A 24,953-nucleotide genomic window follows, 5' to 3' on the forward strand; every position below is an offset into this window, starting at 1 on the left:
TGAAGTGGGGTCTGGACCTGTGTGGATGGACCAGAGACAGGCCCAGTGTGCAGCAGACCCAGATCCAAGCTGGACCCGAGTGGCTGGATCAGGTCTGGACCCCAAGGCCAGGTGTCCAGGTGTGCTCAGTGGACAAAGAGGCATCTTGACCCCAGTTATGGGCAGTGGCAAGACAGGGCATCTCCCCTGAGGGCTACCAAAATTTCTTAATGTCCTACCTCATCCTTTCTTTACATTTGAACACCCACCATCCCTTAAGGTCCCTTCTGACTATGCCCGTGCTGGGATGCGCATCTTGGAGTCCAGGAGGCAGATCCCTGGGCGGACGTGGGGGTGACGCTCAGGTCAGAGCGGTGGGTCCCTCCAGTGTGTGGCTTGGGAGGGGTGGGGTCCTATGGGAGGAGGTATGGTCTTGCCCTGGGCAGTGTTGGGGTGGGGGGGAGGGTGTCCAAACCCTGCTCTCAGCTTCATTCCAGAGCCCAGCCCTTAGCCTGGTGACAGAAGGAGGACCTGGGGGAGCTTTCCCAAGCATTGGGCTGTTTTCCACCAGAGGGGAGGAAGAGCAACGGAGCAGTCACCCCCAAAACTTGGACTGGGGATTTGCTGACTTGGAGTCTTAGTGTGGCAGTGCTGACCACCCCCACCCCCCATTCTCCTCTTGTCCATGGAGACCTGAATCAAATCCTTCCCAACATCCACAGGAAAGAGGGACAGTCCCTAACCAGCAAGGCCAGAGCCGGAAGGGGTGGCTCATTGGTCTAGGGGTATGATTCTCGGGTTACAAGAGGTCTCAGGCTCAAATCCTAGACGAGCCCTACTTTTGAGAGTGTTTGGCAATTGTGGTGTTGCATTCACCAGGACATGTGGTCATGCCCACCCAGGTTGTCACCCTCACCTACTCATAGGTCTGGTGCCTCCTGTCCTGGGGGGTGTCCCCACATTGATGATGTGCCCTGGAATCCCAGGTACACCCTGACCCCCAAAGGGACAACTTAGTAAAAGTTCAGCTCTTCAGGACTGTGCACGTGGCATCCGGCCGTGGTGTCCTTTAGCTGCACCCGTAATACCACTGGCTCCTTCCCTTGACTGAACCCAAGAGGAAACTGGGATGGGTGGCTTTTCTCTCATAGAGAGGTCCCAATCTCCAACAGACCCCTTTCTAAGGTTACTTTCCTCAAAGAGGAAGTTGAGGAATAAAGCAGCTGGAGAACCCAGTGTAAGGGGGGTACGTCGTTCATCACCTCTGATGGTTTCCCCAAGGTGACAGTTTGCCCCTCCCCAGCCACACTGTTGGTGCGTTTAAGAGGTTGTACCTAAACCAAACATGCCAGGAACTGCGCAGAGGTCCCAGAGGTTTGTGCAAAGTCTCGGTTCAAAAGGACGCCCAACGTGGGGCTCGAACCCACGACCCTGAGATTAAGAGTCTCATGCTCTACCGACTGAGCTAGCCGGGCGGATGTCAAGAATCTGCAGAGGTTGAGTTTCAGGGTGTGATCCGCTGCGCACGGTACAAAATGGCCGGGTGGAGCCAGTTCTGGGGACGACGGGGACGTGGCCACCTCTGGAGTCCCCTTCTGGGCACCCTGCGTGTGGGAATTGCTCAGAATCGGCGGCGTCCCGGCCCGGCGGGGGAGCAGGCCCGAGCGGGTGGAGACTGAGGGGCGACCCTGACCCACAGACAGGTGGGCTCCCCGGCCGCCGGGGGGCGCTGCAGCGCGGACGGGACTCAGAGCCCACTGGCGCCCGCTGACCCCCCTACCCAGGGACGTGCGGCATGGAGTTGGAGAAATGCGAGGGGACCATCCTCCCTTATGTAATCGAGCAAACCTGTGTACTTAAAATGATTGTGAGACCCACCAGATTCCACTTGTTCGCATGAAAACTCCCACTCCCTTTGAATGATCTAAAAATCAATGTTTGTTTTTTTTTTTTAAAGATTTTATTTATTTATTTGAGAGAGAGCACATGAGAGGGAAGAGGGTCAAGGGAGAAGCAGACTCCCCGCCGAGCAGGGAGCCCGACGCGGGACTCGATCCAGGCACTCCAGGATCACGACCCGAGCCGAAGGCAGTAGCTTAACCAACTGAGCCACCTAGGCGCCCCAAAATCAATGTATTTTTATTTAAAATTCTAAAAATATATATTTCGCCCCACGCCTTCTTGGTCTGCCCTCGGGCGATGCTGAGCTGCTGGAACCTGCCACCTGGCAGTGGATGGAGGAAGGCTCTGGAGACCCCGGGGTGCCTGCCGTGACACCTGCCTCCTTCTCTCTGCCTCCGGATCCAGTCTCCCGGGATTTGGGGGCGAGAGCGAAGGCGTCCCTGGAGGGAGAGGGTCGGTCCTTGTGGGTCTGCAGGCCTGAGCCCCAGGTGGGTTTTGGGTGGGGGCAGCCCCCACTGCGCCCCCGTCCTGGCCTGGCTCTCCAGAGCAAGGAGGAACTTCAGATAAACGGGCTGGGAGTGGGACCTCGCAGTTCTCTGCTCCTCCCCTTCCCCAAGCTCTGGAGCTGGTGTGCCTCAGGGAATCTACTGAGGATCTCCTGAGATTTCAGACTCCACTCACTGCCGTGCGGGCGCCTGCCTGCATTCCGAATGCAGCCAACCAAGTGCAGAGAGGAGAAAGGAGGCAGCAGGGAACCTGCGCACAGACCAGGGAAGAGAGAATATAGAAGGTATCATCCTTAATGGTGTTGGCTGTGTGCAGGGCACTAAGGGTGCTTTAAAACAAAAGGACTTTATTTGTAGAGATATTTGCCGCCGCCCCCCCCCCGGCAAAAGTGAAAAGCATTTATGGGTGAAGCAATAATATATGTGCTTTAAAATAAAAAAGTGGAGGAAGGTGGGTTGTGCATGCTCAGGGGCAGAGAGTTTGTGAGAACTCTGTATTTCTGCTCGGTTTTGCTGTGAACCTAAAATTGTTCTAAAAAACAAAGTCTGTTTTTATTTTATTTTATTATTATTATTATTTTAAGATTTTATTTATTTGACAGAGAGACACAGCGAGAGAGGGAACACAAGCAGGGGGAGTGGGAGAGGGAGAAGCAGGCTTCCCGCCAAGCAGGGAGCCCGATGTGGGACTCGATCCCAGGACCCCGGGATCATGACCTGGGCCGAAGGCAGATGCTTAACGACTGAGCCACCCAGGCGCCCCCAAAGTCTGTTTTTAAAAAGTGCACAGACAGGGGCAGCTGGCTGGCTCAGTTGGTAGAGCACGTGGCTTCTGATCTCAGGATTGTAAGTTTAAGCCCTGTGTTGGGCATGGAGCCTATTTAAAGATAATTATAAGAAATACACAGATAAAGTCCCACTACTATTTCTTCCAATACATTTAGCCCTGTCTTGCTTCTCTTTTTGGGTCTCCAGCTACTCCAACATAAGATACTTTGTTAAAGTTCCACAAATCCTTGAGGCTCTGTCCTTCTTTCCTTCCTTTCCTCCTTCCTTCCTCTTTCTCTTCCTTCCTTTCCTCCGAAGTCTATTTTCCGTGTTCTTTAGATTGGGTTGTTTCTGTCGTTCTATCTTCATATTCACTGGTTCTTTCTTCCGTGTTGTCCATGCGTTTGCCATTAGGCTTTTCATTTTATTTGCTGCATTCTTCAGCTCTAAGTTTTCCATGTGGTTTTTCTTTATATTTTCTGTTTCTTTGACACTTTCAACTTCTAAATTTGTTTCAAGCGGGTTCTTTAAAGCTTCTTCAAACATTTTTAGGATGGCTTCTTTCCCACCTCTCCCCTCCTTTTCAGACAGTTCCAAAATCTGTGTCCGTGTCTTTCAATCACCTTTTCTCCTTCAAGTTGAGATTTTCCTGGTTCTTAGTATGACCTGTGATTTTCAGTTGCATCTTGGACATTTTCCTTATTATGCTTTGAAACTCTAGATCTTATTTACGTCTTCTACAATTCTACAATGGGCCCCTGTGGTGGGAGAAGAGGACTCCACCTTTTTGTGGGGGGGGGGCAGTTCACACAAGGTGGGGCCTCCTGATTGCCAGGCAGGAATGAGAGTTCAGGCTCCCCACGAGGCTTCTGCTGTCACCCCCTGGCTGGGGGGAGGTGGGGCAGCCCACCAGACAAAGAGAACTTTGGGGCAACATTAGAGACTGCAGTGAAGCCCAGCATCCGAGGCTGCTGCTGGGCACTGGGCCGCAGGCCGAAGTGGTCCTGCAGTTTTTGTTCAGGTCCCAGGAAGGGAAAGGGGAGGTGAGAAGAACCTGGGGCTGAAGTCAAAGTGTCCATTTCGTGAGCTGCATGGTCAGGGCAGGCTCTACCCGGTCGCCTTATTCTCCCCTCTTGCAGTGGGACCGCGGGGAAGGGTGTGTGTGTGGCGGAGGGGGGGGGTTCCGGGAGGCTCTCTGAACCCGCACTGGTCATTAACACAAGAGGCAATGCGGGCGTCAGCCAGAGTCTGGCTCACCCGGAACATAGTTGGGGGGCTTCCCGGCCTTGTCTGGGTCCTTCTGCCCCTCGGGCGGGAGAAGGTCTCCGGCTTCCCAGCCCAGCCGTTCTGGCTCAGCGCTCCCCCTGGTGGCCAAGCAGGGAAAACCACCTGGGAGTTCAGTCGCTGCAGGGGGGTGCGAGAAGGGCGAGGGAGTCCGGGGCTGAAGCTGCGGCGCCCTACGTGCGTGTGGTCCGGCTGCTCCTGGCTATCACTCTCTGCAGGCCTCAGCTCCTTAAACTCAATGTGGAGCTCAAGTTCAGGCCTCAGAGATTAAGGAACTCTGGCCTTTCCAATCAGGGTAGCGCGCTGAGTGGGCGGTGGTACATTGGCCGATTTTGTTCCTGCAGGTGGCCCTGGGAGGCTCCGGGAGCGTTTGTGGGAAGAAAAAGGCTAGGGCTCGTCCGGGATTTGAACCCGGGACCTCTCGCACCCTAAGCGAGAATCATACCCCTAGACCAACGAGCCACCCCTGGTTATTGTCTATTTCTACTTATATTCACACCCTAGTTAACCGCCTCCCATTCCCACGCAGTGGTTAAGTGGTTAAGTGACTCCCGCTCCCCGACCCGCGCGCCCATACCACCTCCCTGGAGGCAGGATGCACCTTGGCCTCTTTTTGCAGTACTTGCCTTTGGTACTTAGAGTAGCAGGGAGGTAGAGACAGCTTGTGTCTTCGCCTGGCTAGCTCAGTCGGTAGAGCATGAGACTCTTAATCTCAGGGTCGTGGGTTCGAGCCCCACGTCGGGCGTGTGGTTTTGACTGCTAAAGAAGCCTTAAGAGGACACAGTGCAAGGAAACTATTTCCTATCATTTACAGAGGTTTTTAACAATCTAGGCCAGTGGCAGATGCTTCCAGAGAGACTTCTGCAACGCGGGTTGGCTTTCCGAAGCCTCGCACCTTCTCTGTGCTTTTGAATACCTGGCCCGAGAAGACACATAGCTGTATCTTTTAGATTAGTAATTTGAGAATGCCTGCCCCACCACATTTGACTGGGGAACAGGATTCAAACCCAGAGCTCCAAGTCTGTGTATGTTGGGGGGTGTCAGGAGGGGGCACCACTCTCTAGGTCCTGAGTGGGGCTCCCAGGAGGAAACTCCCAAGCAGGGCTACCCCAGTGCCTGAGGAAGGACTGCAGAATTTCCCTCCCCTATTCCAACCTGGAGGTCAGTGGCCTCTCATTTGGAGGGCTTCTGAACTTTGCTCCACTCTCCCCAGTGAAAGGGAAATGGAGGTGGGGAGTTTTGTTTTCCATTTTGGGGGAGAGGTCTGAGAAGGAGGGTATAGGGTTCCCATCAGCTGATTTTCTTCTATTCTCTTGCAACGGTTTATGCTGTTAAAAAGGCCTGGCTCAGTGTTTCATAGGACCGGGTTTTCTTTCTTTTTTGGTGGGAACCGAGGCTACTCTGGGGGAGACACCACAGTGGCTGATTCACCCCTCCCCTGGACCCCTGGAGCTCCAGGTCTCAGGCCTGTGGCTGGCACTCCTCCCAGAAGTCTCCACATCTCTCCCTTCAAGGCACTCTTGGTCTCGAGAATCTTTCCTGGTGTTTTTAAGGTAAAAGAAAGCTCACAGTTTACTAGGTACTTAGGTCCATACACCTTTGTTGCTTTTGGGGAAAAAAAGTCTTACCAACCCAGTACCTCTGATAGTTTCCCGTGGCTACCATAACAAGTTACTACAATCTGAGCAACTTAGAACAGAAGAAATGTGTTTTCTCACACTTCTGGAGACCAAAGTCTAAGGTTAAGGTACCATCTGGCCACCCTTTCCACTCTCGTTAAAGACTCTAGGGAAGAACCCTTCCTTGCCTCTTCGAGCTTCTGGTGGCTTGGGCCATCTTTGGCTTAAGGACCCCATCACTCCAGTCTCTGCCTCCATTATCATATAGCTTTCTTCTCTCCATGAGCCTCTGTGTTTCATATAATCATATCATCTTTTTATAAAGACACCAATCATTGGGGCAGGGCACACCCTATTCGAGGTTGATCTCACTTTCATTAATTCTGTGTGCAAAGACCCTACCTTCTGAGGTTCTGAGTGGCCATAATGTTAGGAGAACACCATTCAACCCTGTACATTACATTTTTGAAAAAAATGGTAATTTTATATTCTTTTCTTTTATTTTTTTAAATTTTGCTTAAGTAATCTCTACCCCCAGTGTGAGGCTCAAACTCACAACTCCAGGATCAAGAGTCAGATGCTCTACTGATTGAACCAGCCAGGCACCCCTACATTCTTTTTAAATAATAATTCTTTTTTACCGGGATATGTGCACCTGGTGGGCCTGTCCTGCTTCCCCAGCCTCGGAATCAGATGGTTAGTCTCCGAGTTCCTATTCCACATCAGTTCTCTTGCAGTACTTACACAGATACTGCAGAAAACCCAGCTTTGCAAAAATACAGCATTGTCAAAAGTTGAAACTCAACTGCCTTGAGCTAGTAGTTCACAGAATATGGTGTCTGATGGATGAGTATTGCTGTTTCCCTCAAAACTTTAAGATATCCCTGGGAATTTTAAAATACTACAAAGGTGCCTCCGGACTCAGTTTGGGAACCACAGAACCAAGCCAAAAGCATCACCCTGAGGACAGATGTTGCGTGCTTTAGGAACAGAAGTAGCCGCCATCCGAGCGAGCTCATGCTGGTGGTTCCTTGGGCGGAGGTTTGGGGTGATTGTTTTGGAAGTGGCTGCACCCTGAGCCCAGTCCCACTTGAGGGTCCTGCCAGTGTCTGAGTGACACCTTGACCTAGGCCAACCACTTGGCCATCCCCAATACTGAGGGCTCAAAACCCCAGGTATCCCTCCCTCTTGGTCTGAAAAAACACTACAGCTAGGCCCCACACTGCCTACTTCAGCAAAGGAGGCCTCTTCGGATTGAATTCAGGACCTCTCACATCTAAAACAAGAAAAACATCCTTAGGCCAAAAAAAAAGTGCCTTTGGTTGGTGATCCTTGGTGGCTCTAACTTCTTTCCTTCACTTGTCTGACATACTAACTCAATATCCCTTCGTGGGTGAGACAGGGCTTGGCCAGGGAGGAGTGTGCTGTCATATCTGCAGTCTGGGATGCTTGTTTTAAGCAAGCATCTGGATCTTGTTTTAAGACCAATCCTCTGGAGATGCTCCCAGTGCTGGGCACCCTGTGCCCAGCAGCTTCCCTCCACCCCAGAACACTGGGATCTGCTGTCAAGGGAAACATCATCTGTCTTTCCTCCCCTGCCCATGCTCCATGCCAAATGGTGGGGATGAGGGTAGGGATGGGGAGGGGAGGACACAGGGACAGTCTAAGCAGAGGGCAAGTGCAGGTCCAGGCCTGCTCTGCAGACTGGAAGGTGTTTTAATCCCCGTCATGTGTAATGATGGGTCTCTGGGTCCCTGTTCCTTCCTGGCCTTGGGTGGACTTTGGCCCCCTTAGGGGGCAACAACCTGACCATCTGGAAAAGAAAAAGAAGGGCTCATCCAGGATTTGAACCCGGGACCTCTTGCACCCCAAGTGAGTAACTTACCCCTAGACCAAAGATCCAAACTGACCCCATTCTCTCTTTTTGATTCTGTCCACTTGCTTTCCCCTGGCCCAGGGGCAGCAATGTGTCAGATGCCCACCTGGTGGTGGGAGGATTTGGCTCACCTTCCAGAAAAGAGCTAGGGTCCATACTGCCAGGCCCAGAGTCCCAAGGATCAGTTATCTCCAGAGCCTCTGTCACCAGGACCTCCCTCCAGGGCCGAGGCTCAGGAACTTGGACCGCCTTGGAGCTGGGGGCGGGGGGGGGGGGGGGGGGAGGGGGCTGCTCCAGGACCGCGTGGAGGTTCCCTGGGGGACTCAAACCGGAGACTAGGGCGGTCCCGCCCTCCCATCGGGGAAGCCCCGGCTGTGAGCCTCACGCCAAAGCCGTGTCTCCTCCGCTCACAGAAAGGGGGACTAGGGTCCGGGGCAGACTCAGAGGCTCCTGGCTTCGGCCAAGCCCGTCCTCTTGTGGGCTCAGCCCCCAAAGCCCCTGCGCGGCTCTGGGTCCCCCGAAATCCCTTTCTTTGTCCCGGCGCTGGGCACAGTCCGGCAACCCTCCCCCCGCAGTGGCATCCCTGGCTGGATGGTTGCGTGGGGCCTCGAGGCGCCGCGCTCGTTCTCCCTCATGGATGGGCAATCTTCTGGAAACCAACTGGAAAGGAAGAGGTGGCTTGCGCAGTGACCCCCCCCACCCCCCGCCCCGGGGCACTGGGGGCCTCCCCTGCAGCAGGTCCTCTGGGTCTTCCTGGTTCACACCCCACTGTCCGCCCCAAAGCCAGGTGTGGGGTGGGGTGGAGGGTATGCGGAATGGGGATAGGGGGAGGAGACGTTGAGAGTTTGAAAGTAAGACTCCTCCTGGATTTGGACCCAGAGGCCCAGGGGGACTCATACTCTAGGGACCACTACAGAGAAGGGCACCTTGTTCCACTTACCTCTAGTGACCTTGACCTCCACTACCCTGTCCTCCCAGTCTGCGGGAGGGTGCAGAGCTTCTCGAGTCCCACCTGAGGGGTGGGACGGTTGTGGGGAAGCCTTGGTTCCATCCCAGAGCTGGGAGGGAAGAAGGCGCTTTAGCACGGCCCTCGCCAGCGTGCGGGATCCTGGACAAAGGGATCGTGGGGTTTCGGGGACTCGGTGCCACCCAGGAACCGGCTTCCCAGTGCTGCCGGGCCCCTGGACCTCCTTCTGTTGTCCCTCTGGGTCAGCGTGCCCCCTTTCATGCCCATGTCCCAGAATTTCAGGCCAGGTGGTCCCACTCCCTCACAGCTTTCAATCCTGAGGTTCTCAGACGGTTTCAGGCAGGGGGAATCCTATTGGAAACAGTACTGATCATGGGGAAATTCAGTGGGAGAGAGGGCTTCTTGCCCCAGCACTGCCCACCTTTCCCTTTGAAGGAGAAAAAAGGTACTGTGCCCGACTAGCTCAGTCGGTAGAGCATGAGACCCTTAATCTCAGGGTCGTGGGTTCGAGCCCCACGTTGGGCGCATAGCTTTTTACAAGCCCAGGTGAATAGAATTAATGTTTTCAGGTGCTCAGGCCTTAACCTTAAGGCAAGCAGTTAGCACAACTCAGATATCAGGGCCTAATTCCGGGGGGACCCAAAGACCAAATCCCTGTTCTGGACCTGCAGCTGCCAGGGAAGACCCATAGCCTGGGACCAGGAGAAGGTGATGCATTCGAGTTGCTCAGGAAGGGGTCTGAATCTAGTCCCTTCCACACAGATTGTGGACCTGAGTTGCTTTTGTATTATGGGATTTTAGTGTGTTTCTAGTCCATGGATGCGCAGCAGGAGTAGCATAGCTCTGGGGAGTCATTCCTGCAATTCAGGGTTCTCACACAGCACACTCACATGCCCTCTACTGCCGCCGCCCCCCCCCACCACCACCATGGGTGAGCATATTTCCTATTTTGAGGAGACTAGGACTGCCCAATTGCCTGGTCCCCTGGAGTGGATGTGGTCCTTGGATCTGACTCCTTGGATCTTCCCAGAGTGGGTGCAGATGTGAATTAAATATAAAGGAGTGAAATCCCTTGCCTCCTGGTTCTGGGCTTTGAGTTCATTAGAGATGCACAGACTGCAATTCTCCCCTCTCCCCAGTTCCCTCACAAGTGCAAGGAATTCAGCCCTGTAAAAATTACCTTGAGTTTCAATCACAGACCAAGGACAGCTTGCCAGGTCCCAATGCAATCTTTCCCAGCTGGGATCAGGGGCAGGGCTTTGGTTTTTCCCAGGTGGTGGGGATGGGATGGAGAGAAGGGGAGGGGCTGGAGCTATGGAAGCATGGGGGACACACCAACCCTCATGCTCAGGGTCATATAACAGAATTCACAGGCAGGGGCAACCGGATTTTTTGCACCTGTGAGGGTCTGTCTGATCATCCCTAGACTCTGAGAAGAAACCTGGAGCCCTTCCATAGCACAAGTTTCAAAACTTCCTCCCCCATCCCAAGAGACCCAGTCCTAGGGTGGCAGGTGTCCAAGGTGGCTGGGCAGCTGGGAAGTTCAGAGAAGGGAAAAGGGCTCCATTCACCTGAAGCTGGGCCAACATGGAGAGAACATCTCCAATCTGCTCCAGTCCCCAGCTAACTCAGGGGGCAGAGCACTGAACTCTTGATCTGCTGCCTTTGACAGAAAGATCAGGGCTCTAGAAGCCAAAGTGGAGCTTCATCATAACCTCCTTGCTGTTGGGTGGTGGTCCTTGCCATAGCACCTGGGCTGTGGAGAGCCAGATGTTTCCATGTGCATGAATGCAGCTGATGCAGGTTGGACCCAGAGGGGGTCTCACAGGACCAGCCAAGAGGGTCCTTGGCTTCATGCAGCATAGAAACCAAACGTGAGCAGAGAGGAAGTGAGAGCAGAGTTTGTTGAAGACATAGAGTAGGTATGGACAGAATGTCTGGTAGACAGAAGGGAAAGAAGAGTGAGTCTTGTCTTTGCTTAGGGCCTAGGGTTTTATTGAGGTGGTTCCATGCACGTGTCTTCTCAGGCATCCAGGAACACAGAGGGGTGTTGAAAGGTTCCCCGTAAATCGCTTATGCCCTGAAGCCGGGGGTCTTGATGAGTCAGTGGTCTTGGAAAACATTCATGACGACTCCCCTTGGGGCACAGTTTCACTCCTTAGATGTTATCTGTTGTGCTGGAAGACTCCAAAGAAATAATTAACTCCTTACCTTTACAAGGAGAACATACATTATCTGTCTTATAAGGTGTGTGTAAGGCAGAGGTGTAGGTCCTATCAAGAATAGAAACAGGAAAAGGAGTGAAAAAAGTGGTTTTTCATGGGGTTCCTTTAGTTTCTCTGTCTCACAGCCATCCAGGTGGCATCCTCAGTCCTCTAAAATACCTGATGGAGCCCTAACCAGCCAAGGTATGACCTTGGAGCAGGATTCAAACCTAGATCTCAGGGGCTTTAGAGTGGATCTGGGTCCATTTCCCAGGAGAGGCAGGGGTGGAGGTGCAGAGACAGAGGAGGGAGGGCCGGAGGCTGGGACAACTGGCTATGGGTACTGCACCAGCCCCACATCCTGATGGAAAGCCTCTAGTCAGTTTGTGAAACTGTGCCCCAAAGGGTTAATGACGTTAAAACTGTTACCAGCAAGACTCCCAGTGACAGCCAGGAGCTCCGGCCAGCCTAGACCAGTTTGAGCTCCATCACTGACTCACACCTATGCAGATGGACCATGGAGTATATGGCAGTGACCTTTACCTCATTATAATGTGACACTCTCCCCCCTCCCAGGAGGAGCACAAGCTTCATTAGCATAACATAGGACACAGTATAGACATGTTTTCTAAGTACACCTACACAACCTTATGCCTGTCCTCCTCTACATGCCTACACGCGGGAACAAAACTCCTCTTTCTGAATATTCATCTTAACCCTAAATAAAAGAAACCCACCCACCCCCACTTGGGGAGTCACGGCTTAAGAAATTATTCCCCATAATCTCCTTATTTGCTGCAAATAGTTTCCTTTGTGTGACAGCTCCTGATAGTGTAGGGTCTACCTGTAAGTCACCAAGGAGCAAAGTCACGTGACCCTGTGTCACGGGAGCACCTGGGGAATGGAACTGGGGGTCACTTGTGTCCTTGGCCTCTGAGAGTTACAGAGCGGGTTGAGCTGGGGGCCAATGCACTCTCTTCTGGCTCAAATTAGCCAGCCTGGGCATTTCCCAGGGAGAAAGGTCCATCGCTTCCCCAGCATGATTGTCCTCACTTCTTTTAAAAAGATTGGAGCAGTAAAATAAGGGTGAGCTGGATTTATTCCAGGAATGCAAGGTTGGTTTTATGTTCAAGAAAGTCTGTCAAAGTAGTCAATCATACTGATGGACTGACTGAAAAAGAAAAGTCACATGATCTTGATAAATGTTTGTAAAAACACTTGATGCAATTCACACCTGTATTATCACACTGGTTTTTATTTTCTGTATTCTATGATTTGACATCTTGGGGGGGGGGGACTTGCTAGCTGGAGGAGACTGCCCCTGCTCCCCAGCTAGCTAATTCCTAGAGATAGTAAACAATTTGCCTGCTAATAGGTCTTTCAGATGCAAACCAACCAATTCTGAGTCCATATGCCCACACCTACCTCCTTACCTGACACACCAACCTGTATTTCCCCTGCCCTAAATCACCCAGGGTCAGACACCAGACAACTAGGGACAGCCACTATGTCCCATATCCCACCAAATTATTCAATCTAGCCAATCCTAAACTGTTTACCCTGCCTTGACTTGCCTTTCCCACGGAAACAATTTGCTCAGAACTGCGGAAGGCTCCCAAGGGGGTCGTCACCAACCCCCTGGGGCTTGGGGATCAATAAGGGAGAACCAGAACCCGCTACGGGCGGGCACTTCCTTCCCCTGCGCCCAGACTGGCAGCCCTGGAGCTGGGCGCATAACATGGAACCATCATCTCTTCCTTCCCCTTTCCTCCTCAAGAGATTCGAGGGCACACACCTACTTGATGCCAGTCGCCTTCCTCTGGTCTGCTCCCCAGCCACCATCCACAGTCCCCAGAGCCCGCACCGCCTGAAGCCTCCGGATCCCCTGCAGAGCGAGTGCTCTTTCAGCTCGGGGCCTCCGGTTCATCCAAGCCCCTCGTCTTCCCCTCCCCTACAATATGCTCCCCACTCAGCTGGGGGCAGGAATCGATCCGGCTCCGGGAATCCATCATCCTGGGCCTGGGCTGGTCTGCCTCTGCCCACCTAGGTCCACGGGGTCTCCCCACGGTCACCCCAGCGCTCAGCCCCACGCCTGGCTCCCAGGAGCCGCTCAGCATACCCCGGAATGAACCGGGGCCACGCGCGATACAAACAGTTGTGGGGGAAGCGTTAGTAGATGCTGTCGTGTGCGAGGCTCGTTGGTCTAGGGGTATGATTCTCGCTTCGGGTGCGAGAGGTCCCGGGTTCAAATCCCGGACGAGCCCAGGGCATGCATCCCGGCTCTCTACTATTATTTTACACGGGAACATCGGGTTCAGGATGGGCTCTCATGCCACCTGGCGTATTGCGCTCCGCTTCGAGCCCATCCTGGGGACCAGACGGGGACAGACCGCTTGCTGCGTACGGGCTGTTTTGTGGGGAGCGGCGGGGCTTCGGGGTACAGGCTGGCCCCTTCGGGTACGGAGGAGCCACAGTTAACTTCGCGCTCAGCCCGCCTGCGTGTGCCGCAGGAGCATGCCAGCCCGCGCCCAGCTCCTCTCCGCTCTGTGTCCCCGACGGCGTTCCCCGCGCTGGACACCTGTTTCCTCCCGCCCTCCCGGCTGAGATGTGCTGCTCTAAGTGTAAAATGCACGTCGGGTTTTGAAGACGTGTTCCCAGAAAAGTAAGCTATCTTACTACGTGTTGAAATGATATTTTGGATATACTGGGTTATATAAAATATATTATTACCATTAATTTTACCTGTTTCTTTTTACTTATTGTTATTATTTTTTAATGTGCTACGAGAAGATTTTAATTGGAAGATGCGGCTCCTATTTGTGGCCTGCAATAATGGACCGCGCTGAGCCAGCGGCATGACTCTCGTGTGGGGGATAGAGGTCCTGGGTCCAAATGCTGACTGAGCTCATGATTGTTCCTTCCGGTGTAGGGACCACAGCACGGGGGGAGGAGGGGGGTGTGGCATCCTCCTAGCCGGATTCTGGGCTCTGGACAAGACGCTTAGCCATGCAGCCTTACTTTCACCAACTGCTAAACCTGGACAGTTCTGATTCAGAAGGATTTATTTAAAAGATGGTCCTTTCTGCCACTGATTTGTAGTGCAAACTTTTGCACAAATCAAGAGTCTGGGTATATGTTGTTTTAATACTTCACTGCTTTGTTCCATGGTTCGTTTACCCTTGTGCCCAAGCCAGTTTAGCTTTGTGGGTAAGTCTTGATATCCAGGAGTGTTAGTCTCTTAAATTTATTTTGGTTATTATTGGCCCTTGGCACTTCCTTGTAAGTGTGAGAATCAGCTTGTCTGTTTACACAAAAATAGCGATTCGGATTTTGATTGGTATAGCATTGATTCTGTAGATCAGTTCTGGGTGATTTGACATCATTACTATATTGAGGCTTTCAAGTCATAAATGTGATGTATATCTTCTTTATTAAGGTTTTCTTTAACTTATAATAGTGTTTTATATTTTTCTGAGATAGGTTTTGTACATCTTTCATTAGAATTTTTGCTAGGTATTTGATGTCGTTGATACTATTGTGAATTATATCACTTTGGATATACTTTTCTAATTTTTGCAGATATATGAAAATACAATCAGCTTTTATGTATTAATCTTGGACTCAATGACATTGTGAAACTCACATATTAATTCTAATCTATAGAATTTTCTATATATTCAGGCATGTCATCTGTGAATAATGGCAGTATTACTTAATTACTTTCCATCCTTAGCTATACCTTTTAATTACTTATCTTATTGCACTAACTAGAACCTCCATATATATATTTTTAAGATTTTTTATTGATTTATTTGACAGAGAGAGAGATAGTGAGAGCGGGAACACAAGCAGGGGCAGTGGGAGAGGGAGAAGCAGGCTCCCGGCCGAGCATGGAGCCCGATGTGGGGCTTGATCCCAGGACCCCAGGATCATGACCTGAGCCGAAGGCAGACGCTGAATGACTGAGCCACCCAGGGGCCCCTAGAACCTCCATATGCTTGCTGCCTTTTATTTTAATAGTTACCACTTGACAGTTATTGTTGCTGGGTAACACTGCCAAACTTAATGGTATAAAACAATATGTTTGGGGGCACTTGGGTGGCTCGGTCTTGAGCGTCAGACTCTTGCTTTGCTTGGGTGGTGATCTCAGGGTCCTGGGATGGAGCCCTGCCTCTGGCTCTCTGCTCTGCGGGGTCTCTGCTGGAGATTGTTTCCCTCTCTCTCCCTCCCTCTCTGCTCCTCACCCTGCTCTCTGTCTCAGTCTCTCTCTCTCAGGTAAATGGGTAAAATCTTTAAATAAAATAAAATAAAACAATATGTTTTTATGCTTATGGATTCTTTGGGTCAGGAATTCAACAGGGAATAGTAGATATAATCTGTACCTGTTAAATTGGAGTTTATCTGGGAAAACTTGAAGTCTGATAGCATCTGTGGACTCCTTTACTCACATGGCTGTCGTGTGAACAGCTCAGCTGGAACTGTGGAATGGAGCATCTACACATGATTTCTCCATGTGGCTTGGACTTCCTCATAGCACAGAAGCTCCAGGCTAACTGAATTTCTTACCTAACAACTTTGGAACTCCCACATGCTTGTTCTACTGAACAAGATGGGACTTGTGTCTCTCTTTAGGACCCAACCTTGGCACCTCCACAGTTTCACTTCTGCTATATATTTTTTGGGGGAAGAAATCACTGAGATTCAAGGGGAAGCGATACAGACCTCACCTCTCAGGGGAAAGAGTGGCAAAGAATTTGTGGTCATTAAAAAAAACAGCTTTATTAAGCATAGGTGACATGTAACAGACTGCACACATTTAAAGTGGACAGTTTCGTAAGTTTTGACATTTGTGTACACCGAAGCCATTACCACAGTCAAGGTAATGAGCATATTCATCACCTCTAAAAGTTTTTTATGGCTCTTTATCTCCCCTCCTACCTCTCAACACTAGTTTGCTGAAGTGTTTTGTTTGTTTGTTTGTTTGTTTGTTTAATTAGGAAAGGACATTGGGTTAGTCAAATGCTTTTACTGCATGTATTGAGATGATCATATGGTCTTTCTTTTTTTAGTCATTAAATGTACATTGATTTTTACATGTAAACATTCTAGATTGATGGTTTTTTTTTTAAATGTCAGAACTTTAAAGATTTTGCTCCTCTGTCTCCTAGCTTACATTATTTCTGAGGAGAAATCTGCTTTTATTCTTACCATTGTTCCTCTGTAAATAATGTATCTCATTTCTCTGACTGCTTTTAAGATTTTTCTCTTTATCACTCACTTTAAGCAATTTGACTGTGATATGCCATGGTGTAGTTCCCTTTGTATTTCTTGTGTGTGAGGTTTGTTCAGTTTTTTGGAGGTGTGTGTGTCTGTGGATTTATAGTTTTAGTCAAATTTGGAAATGTTTGTTATTATTTTTCAAATATTTTTCTTTCTATCCCATTTAAATGTAGTCCAATTATGCACATCAGGCCACTTGAAATTGTCCCACAGCTCACTGATCTTTTGTTTCCAGTCTTTCCTCTCTGTGGATTTTATTTTAATAATTTCTATTGCTATGTCTTCAAGTTCACTAATCTTTTCTTTTACCATGTCTAATCTGCCACTAATCTCATCCAGTGTACTTTTTACCTCAAATGTTATAGTTTATTTATAGAGGTTAATTTGGCTATTTTTTGTTTATATCTTCCACATCTCTACTTAACATATTCAATGTTTTCTCTAGCTTCTTGGATATAGAAATGTATTAATATCCTTGTCTACTAATTCTATCATCTGCTTCATTTCTGAGTAGTGACGATTTTCTCCTGACTATGGGTATATTTTCCTGCTTCTTTTCATGTATGCTAATTTTTCATTGAATGCCAGATGTTTATAATCTTACTTTGTTGGGTGCTGGACATTTTTGTATTCCTATACATGTTCTTGAGCATTTTTCTAGGATGTGGTTAGATTCCTTAGAAATGGTTTTATCTTTTGATGGCTTGTTTTTATGTATTTTTTAAGACTTTATTTTATTTTTTTAAATTAATTTTATTTATTTATTTATTTATTTATTTATTTATTTATTTATTTATTTATTTTAGCAATCTCTACACCCAACATGGGGCTGGAACTCATAATCCTGAGATCAAGAGTCACATGCTCCCTGGACTGAGCCAGCCAGGTTCCCCTAAGGTCTTGCTTTTAAACTTGGGTAGATGGAACCAGGGCTTGGCCTAGGACAGGGTTTCTCTTTGTTTCATAGACTGTCCAGGAATGAAAAACACAGAAGCAGGGGCCCAGACACTCAGTATTGGGGTCCACAAAGGGCAGGTGTTCTCAGCAGCCATAAACACAGTTGGTCCCTAGTTAGGCTTTGCTGAGGGCTAAGCAACAGATTTGAGTCTGACTCTGGGACTTTGCTTTTCTAGAGAGAGTGAAGCTGAGGCTCCTCCTTGACTTAAAGAACCACAGAAAAGTTCCCAGTGCCTGGCTAGCTCACTCCATAGACCACAAAGCTCTCTCCCAGTCTGCGTTTGGAGCTCCACGCTGGCCTTTTTCCTGGGCTCATTGGCCACTGCCCATCCCATTTTCCCCAACCTCAGAAAGGGTTCTCAGTTCCAAACACCCACATAAAGACCTGCATCATCAATATCTGGCCCATTTATTGCTCAGAGTGCTAGGGAATCTCTGAGAAAATCAGCTAATGGAAGAAGCCAACGCCCCTCCCCCCAGTTCCTTTCCAGGTTCAGATGCCCGCTGTGACTAGAGGACCTAATTGAGAGCCACCAAGAGTGGTGCTGTCTGTATTATATTCTGGGAGGATGCAAACCCCTGCCAATTATTTTGTGGCGGTTGTGCAGCTAGTGCAGTCCCGAGAACCATCGATCGTGCACCCTCTCCCGGCTCAGATTTCTCAAAATGTAGACTTTGTTCAGGGTAAAATGAACCAAGGGCAGAGGCCCAGTGTGGGCGTCTCTGGCCTTGGCCAGCTGTGAGGGTCTTTGCCCGTGTGGAGGGGAAAACAGAAGACCCTCACTCTCCAGGTACATACAGGTGTTGGATCCAGCAGTTCACAGAAGCACCGAATCTGAGGTGTCGGCATCCGCAATTGGGGGATTGATTAACTTTAAAATCGGTTGATCAGCAGCTGCATCCCTGAAAGTCTGATGTCCAAGGTGGGGCTCAATTTTACAGTCTTTTATTTATTTATTTATTTATTTATTTATTTATTTATTTATTTATTTATTTATTTATTTATTTATTTGACAGAGAGAGACACAGCGAGAGAGGGAACACAAGCAGGGGGAGTGGGGGAGGGAGAAGGAGGCTTCCCGAGGAGCAGGGAGCCCTATGCGGGGCTTGATCCCAAGACCCTGGGATCATGACCTGAGCCGAAGGCAGACGCTTAACGACTGAGCCACCCAGGTGCCCCTCTACAGTTTTGAAACGAAGGGTTTTTCTGAGCTAGCCAGGAAACTTCAGCAACCCCCCACCTAATGAGAGGACTTCGGGAGGCGCCAAAAAGTCCAGGGCGAGTCAGGCCTTGAGGGAGGCGTGGCCCGTCCTGGAATCTACCCCTCTAGGTACAGAGGGCCTCAGTACAGCCGAAAGGTCTGGGGTTGCGGACAGGTGGCCCCACGACCTCCTATCCCGCTCCTCCCCAACCCCATCATCCCAGACAAGGGGCGAGGAAATCTGCTACCACCGGGGGCTGGTAGGGACAAAGAGGAGTGGGGCCTGGCCCGGGGCTGCCGGGGAGTGCGGGTGTGCGTGTGTGTGTCTGGGGGGCGGGGCGCCCAAAAGGGTTGCGGCTCGCATTGACGTTCGGGCGGTAGCCCCGGATCCACTCCACGGATGGGCTCCGTGGCTGGTATGTGGCCGAATTGGTCCCCAGGCCTGAGGGAGGGAAAGACAAAGGCTCCCCCATCCTCGAACTTGATTCGAATAGGTCATTAACTGGACACTAATTGTGAGTTCCAGCGTTCTGATTTCTGTCAGGAAGACTCACTCCATGCTTCTTCTGACATATCAGAGGTCAAATCATGTTCCCGCTTGCTCCTTGTCACCACCAGGATCCAGCCCTGCAGTGGACACCTGCAATTTTGGGACTTCTGCATCCTCGGGGCCACACCTCACCCCACCGGTGAGACTTAGAAACACAGCTCTGCTAAGGGACACTAGAGCCTGGTCCTGGTCCAACAGGCAAGGCTGTTGGTGGAAGAATTTTCCTCGGGGTCCGGTTGTCATGTTTCTCAATGAAGAGAGCCACGAGTGGTGGATCCTCCTCCTCTAAGGAGCTGTGGGGTTTGGGGGAAGGGAGTCTAGGATTCGCTCTTCGGATTGTTTTTCTGGGACCCCAGAGGGCTCAGAATTTGAAGGTATGTGTGACTGTCCTAGATGTTTCTTTCTTGAATTTGGGCCCAGATTGGGACGAAGATCTGCCAGGTATTGTCCATGGGTCTTTCTCTGCTCTCCATTAACTCTGTTCCTGCCCCCCCCCAAACCTCCAAAGTGCTAGAAAAGCCACCCCCCCATACAGGTTCCAGGGGTTAGGACCCACTCTTCACCCCTTTACCGGGAAGCCAGAGGAATTAAACCAAAGGGCTAATGGGTGGTGGCCCAGAGAAAGTTCAGCCCTCAACTCCACCCATCAACAGCTAAACCAGCCTGTGCTTTCCGCTCTGTAACACGCCCCTCACCCCCCAGGTAGCTCCGGTGTGCTCCCTCCACAAAGCCCACCCAATCCCTCCTTTTATCACCTTCACGGGTGTAAAGAGACACCCGTGCCCCAACCTCGGGGGTCCTAGGAGGTGCAGGGCTCAGCTGTGGCTGACAAGTCTTTGACAGCAGAAACCACCCAGCATAGGAGTGCCAAAACAGGACCGCCCTACCCCGGGTGGGACTCGAACCCACAATCCCTGGCTTAGGAGGCCAGTGCCTTCTCCATTAGGCCACCGGGGCGTGCCCCAGGTGCGCAGGCTTCCCCGTCAAGACCCGCCCCCTTCCAGGCTCCCGCGAGGAGCTGGTGGGCAGCGCCACGTGTCTCGCGTGCCCCTGCTGCGAGGGGCCGCGCGTTCAGGGCGACGTCTGTTCGGGTGTTTGGCTGTGCTGCTTCTTCGTTTAGGACCCGGAGCAGGTGCGGTGTCCTGGCACCTCCCCCCACCCCGCGCCCTGTCCGGTCGAGTCCCGGTGCCGCCCCAGCTCCGCAGCCGCCCGATCCCCGCCTCTCCCCGCTCCATCGGGCGGCGGATGGAAGCTTCCCTGCGTGTGCATCTCTGGAATGGCCCGCGGACTCCGGAGCACCGAGCCCAATCTCACCCTCCCCTTTGTGTTATCGGGGGGAACTTCCCCCAGGCCCCTTCCCCTGCGGTGAGGAGGGCGAGGCAGAGTCACCAAGGACCGCACCCGTCGTCTTCGTTCTGGCTCTTTGGTTTAAGGTACGGTGCTTGTTTTGGGGGCGACCGTCCCTGCGCCTGAGTCTTGGGCGTCCCCAAGTGTCCAGATTCTGTTGGCTTCAGGTGGGGGCAAGGCGGGAAGTGTCTCCCCACTACAGTGCCCAGCACAGGAGAGCTGGTCGCTGCGGCTTTTTCCTGCTGGGGAGAAGTGTCCCTCCGCGTCGCGGGGAGGGGACAGAGGGACCCTTGTGGGAAGGACCCCGGTACCTGCGGACAAGGAACGAGGTGAGGGGAGAACTGGGAACCTCCGCCCGCGCCCTCGGACCGGCGCGGCCCCTTGGCCCACCACAACGTGCGGACTCGGCGAGCCCAGACCCCAAACCACGCCCTGAGCACGCCGAGTCTGAGGCCGGAGGAGGTGGCTCGGTTCTTCCGCGCGGCGGCGTGGGCGAGTAGTCTACGGTTCAAGGATTGGAACCCCGTCCCCAGGCCTGGGGGGGCTGGAGAAGCCCTCCGTGTCCTCCTGTCGAACCCCCAGAACCTCTGCAGCCAAGTCACCTGAGGCCTCAGAACAAAGGACAGAGCACCCAGAACGGGCTCTTGTCGCCTGGCTAGCTCAGTCGGTAGAGCATGAGACTCTTAATCTCAGGGTCGTGGGTTCGAGCCCCACGTTGGGCGGGCTCTGCATTTTGTGCGTCAGCAGGCTTTCAACAAGTCCTAACCCCGTTTAGAGAGATCTTCCTGAGAAAACAAACTTCCTGATTGCACATTCTATGAGGAAAAGAGAACACGGTACTTGGGTGTAACTTTTACCTTCAGGGGAGACATTCTGAGGCACTTCCTCTACCTTGGGAGTTTTATTTTTTAGGGGTGGCAGTGGCTTAAACATAGGGATGGGGAGAGAAAGCCAGGAGCCCAGGTGATGGTGAGGACAGTTCAGGGAATAAGGAACAGATATGTTTAAAATTAAACCTGACCCGGGTGACAAGGGCCACTTCCTGGGGCCCTCTGCTCTCCCTGCCCACATACAGGTGGCCCTCCTCCCCCTGTGCCCGCCTTCCTTACTCCAGCCTGGCAGGGCTTCTCTCCAGGGACCCCCTTCAGCATCTAGGAGACCCTGTCCCTGTTCACAGCCCTACTGTTGCAGTCATCCTGTTGGCAAGTTAGTACTCCTTGTACTCGCAGCCCCGGCTGGAGCCTGGCCCAGCCAGTGATTGCCAGAAGAGTGGATGTCTCCAGGTCCCACAGAACCAGGGTCAAGACCACTTTCTTCCATGGAAGGATGAGAGGCAGATGAAGTAACTGACCTTGAGGGATTTGTTAATCTGGGGGTGCACAACTTGTTTTGGGAGTGAGAAGTCCTGGATTCAAATCCCCGACAAGCCCTTCTCTTGCACAGAGACATTTTTGAGGGGTGGATGGAATGGTGGGTCCCAATTCTAGGTCCCTTTACAATGGAAAGCAAAGGCATTGAAAGTAGAGAAGGTGGGGGGAGGGGGTTTCTGATACCCTCTCCCCCCCCCCATTGTCGAGGTCCCATGTGTCACCATGGATACACAGAGCTGACCCTTGTCCCTGAGCCACACTTCATTGCACAGACTCCATCCCTGAACCACAGCCTCAGGGGAACTCTGCTTCCTGGAGAGATCCTACACTGGGAATTTTCCATGGCTTGTGGTCTGGAGTCTTGAGCCTTCCCCTAGATGAGGAAGGTGCAGAACACAAATCTTGGGCAGTTCTTTTTGGATTGCAGGAGGGTTACAGGAGTTGACTCCACTATTTTTCAGCTGGACTCCACAGATCTGGACCCACAAGACCCAGCCTCTCAAGGACATCAGTTAATCCATCTGTTAAGTGGGGATAATCAGAACTCATGACTCAAAGATTTGTTTGGGATATTAAATTATATTTTGTGTAAAGCACTTAGAACAGAGCCTTGAGACTGAAGCATTAACTCCTGTCTGAGCTTCCAGCCTGCTTGTCCACCCCTCCCCGCCCATGCCCCTGAGCCAGGCATCTCTGGCTGGGGGAAGCCCAGATGCTCTGGGGCCCCTGTTTATTCTCTCCTCCCCCGCCTCTCCTGCCTCCCCACTTCGCATTCCTCCTGACCTCTCGGGCAGGAACCTGAACAGCCTCTTGTCCCAAATTGGCAGATCCTGGCTTTATGCCACTCCCTGCGAAGGAGCTGGATCCCAAGGGCTGACCTCGGTGTTGGAGTTCAACAAAATATTTCGAGGGAATGAGGGAGGAATCGAGTGGTCAGGCCTGTTTTCCACCCCTCTGAGAAAGGGGCTCAAGTTTCCGTATATCCCTGGAGTGGTCTCAGGCCGACACACCCTCCTCCTGAAGCCTCAGGGTGGTGCTGGGACTTGGGGGCATCAACAGGTGACCTTGGATTTCATCAAGGCACAGAGAAGGACTGGACTCCAACTTGGCACCTCACACCATCAGGGGTCTCAGCCTACGTCTGAATTTTGGGGTCAGGGTCGAGGGTGATGTATGAGGCTGGAAATGTCAACAGTCTGGTCCAGATCCTGGTGTTGCCCACATTCGAGACTCAGCTTTAATGCAGAGATTCAGCAAAAACACCCATATGGTCACCAGGTTAGCTCAGCTGACACCATACTCTTATTCTCAGGGTCATGGCTTTGAGCCTCACAGTAGTTAGATTTTTTATTGCCCGTTGAAGGCAATGAGGATTCCCGCCCACATGGGTTGTTTCTCTGGTCCCAGCTATCCACGCCTGCCTGAAAAGTGCTCTGTTGGGTGCACAATGTGTGAGGTGATAAAAGCAGATTCCTGCTCACCCAGGAAGCCATGCTTGGTTCCTGCCCTCAGAGCATCTGCCCCTTGTACCAGGATTGGCCTCCCATGGGTGCTTCTGGACTCCCGTTCCTGAGAGTAGGGAGAGTAGTCATTCCAGCACCCACGCCCAGGACAGGGCAAGGACCAGGGCCCTTTAAGGCCGACACCAAGGGCTTCCTCGCTCCTTGTTAGCAAGGTCCCTGGAAAGGAATTCCACAAGGGTTTTCCTCCTCTGGGAACACAGCAGGTTGTCCCTAAATAAAAGACAAGAGAGTCTGAAAACCTAGGCTCCTCCGGGATTTGATCCTCTTTTGTTCTAAGCGAGGATTATACTCCTGGAAACTCCTTTTGCTGCCAGCTTCTCCTCTCGCTCAGCAATGCTGCCCACGCTCCAGTCCTCATGGGGTCATAATGTGGGAGAATTTGATTCAGGTATCAATCAAGTAGAGGGATATAGTGGGTCCTGATTCCCAATATTCAGTAGTTTGGGAATTCCGTATTTGTTCTGTCTCCCTGTCCGGGGCCAATTTAGAGGGCTTCAGCCCAGGAAAATAGGCGCTGCGGTTTGGGGGCAGAGCATCGTTCCCGGTTTGCGATGGACTGGGGGTGAACTGTGGCCCCCACCCCACCACCCGCAGTTCACCCTGGGCACTGCTGAGAGTCTCTCTCCGTCACTGGATCCCAGCCTGGGCTGAAGACCAGCCCTCCCCTGCGCGCCGCAGCGATCAGGATGCGTAATTGGGAAGCGGTGGGTTGGAGAGCTGCAGCTGTGCGGCCTTCCTCCAGCTGGGCCAGCTCGGGCCGCACGTGCAGCCGTTGATGAACTTGTGGGTCTGAAACCTGACAGCAGCTGCGAACCCGCGAACGCATAGAGCCGGCTTCACAGATGCACAAGTTAACAGCTGAGCTCTCGGGGTGATGTCGGTGTTTCCGCGTGCGTCAGCTGCAGAAGGAGGAGGGGGTGGAACGTGGCGGCTCGTTGGTCTAGGGGTATGATTCTCGCTTTGGGTGCGAGAGGTCCCGGGTTCAAATCCCGGACGAGCCCCTTCCCTCATCTTTTCCCCTCTACGTTTTCAGTGGAGTTCGGCACCTACCAGGCTGAGGCTCCAGATGGTTCAGCTGGTGAGGGAGCTAGGGCTCCGGCAGACGCAGACAGTATGTATCTCCTGAGGCTGGGATCCCGCGGTAACGAGGTTAAAGGAGACTATTCTGGGAAGTAGGAGGAGGTTATGTAAAATAAGGGAAAGTGCATCGTTGGCTGCTCTAGGGGTACAGATCTCATCTTAGTTCGAGATGATCCTCGCTTAAGTCCCGGGTGAGCCCTACTCTTACTTAAGTTGCCTTTTTTGGAGGGGGGGGAGAGACCTGGGATTCTGCGGGTAGAACTTCAGTTCCCTGGGGCCTTCCCAGATGAGAGCGCTAGGAAATTCGCGCCTTGGATCCGGAGGGGTGGTGGTCAGACAGTACAAAGCGAAGCTGCTAGCGCAGATCTGCGGGATCCTCGCGGGTTGGGTCACGCCTCAACACGGGGAAGGACACAGAGACAGCAGAGTGCCTAGGACCCGACCCCGAACCCCTGGACGCAGTCTCTCTGCCCTGAGGGCGGGCTCCTTGTCCTCACCACTACCTGAGGACCAGAAGACCCGCCTCTTGCCCCCGCTGA

General features: G+C 52.0%; 8 non-coding genes across 8 annotated transcripts; 5 read left to right on the forward strand and 3 right to left on the reverse strand.

The window, feature by feature from the left end:
• Positions 1 to 1,381: 1,381 nt before the first annotated feature.
• On the reverse strand, positions 1,382 to 1,454 carry TRNAK-CUU (transfer RNA lysine (anticodon CUU)). The gene has a single exon. It is a non-coding gene; the product is annotated as a tRNA-Lys (tRNA).
• A 3,375-nt stretch (positions 1,455 to 4,829) lies between these two features.
• TRNAP-AGG (transfer RNA proline (anticodon AGG)) lies at positions 4,830 to 4,901 on the reverse strand. The gene has a single exon. It is a non-coding gene; the product is annotated as a tRNA-Pro (tRNA).
• A 210-nt stretch (positions 4,902 to 5,111) lies between these two features.
• Positions 5,112 to 5,184, forward strand: TRNAK-CUU (transfer RNA lysine (anticodon CUU)). Its single transcript has one exon. It is a non-coding gene; the product is annotated as a tRNA-Lys (tRNA).
• Positions 5,185 to 9,353: 4,169 nt separating this feature from the next.
• On the forward strand, positions 9,354 to 9,426 carry TRNAK-CUU (transfer RNA lysine (anticodon CUU)). The gene has a single exon. It is a non-coding gene; the product is annotated as a tRNA-Lys (tRNA).
• Positions 9,427 to 13,297: 3,871 nt separating this feature from the next.
• On the forward strand, positions 13,298 to 13,369 carry TRNAP-CGG (transfer RNA proline (anticodon CGG)). Its single transcript has one exon. It is a non-coding gene; the product is annotated as a tRNA-Pro (tRNA).
• Positions 13,370 to 19,978: 6,609 nt separating this feature from the next.
• TRNAR-CCU (transfer RNA arginine (anticodon CCU)) lies at positions 19,979 to 20,051 on the reverse strand. The gene has a single exon. It is a non-coding gene; the product is annotated as a tRNA-Arg (tRNA).
• Positions 20,052 to 21,090: 1,039 nt separating this feature from the next.
• On the forward strand, positions 21,091 to 21,163 carry TRNAK-CUU (transfer RNA lysine (anticodon CUU)). Its single transcript has one exon. It is a non-coding gene; the product is annotated as a tRNA-Lys (tRNA).
• A 3,100-nt stretch (positions 21,164 to 24,263) lies between these two features.
• Positions 24,264 to 24,335, forward strand: TRNAP-UGG (transfer RNA proline (anticodon UGG)). Its single transcript has one exon. It is a non-coding gene; the product is annotated as a tRNA-Pro (tRNA).
• Positions 24,336 to 24,953: the final 618 nt, after the last annotated feature.

The sequence above is a fragment of the Mirounga angustirostris genome, unplaced genomic scaffold (assembly GCF_029215605.1).
Source record: "Mirounga angustirostris isolate CCGP_5_RB_7025 unplaced genomic scaffold, mMirAng1.0.hap1 SCAF_5, whole genome shotgun sequence".
In the NCBI taxonomy this organism is placed as follows: Eukaryota; Metazoa; Chordata; class Mammalia; order Carnivora; family Phocidae; genus Mirounga; species Mirounga angustirostris.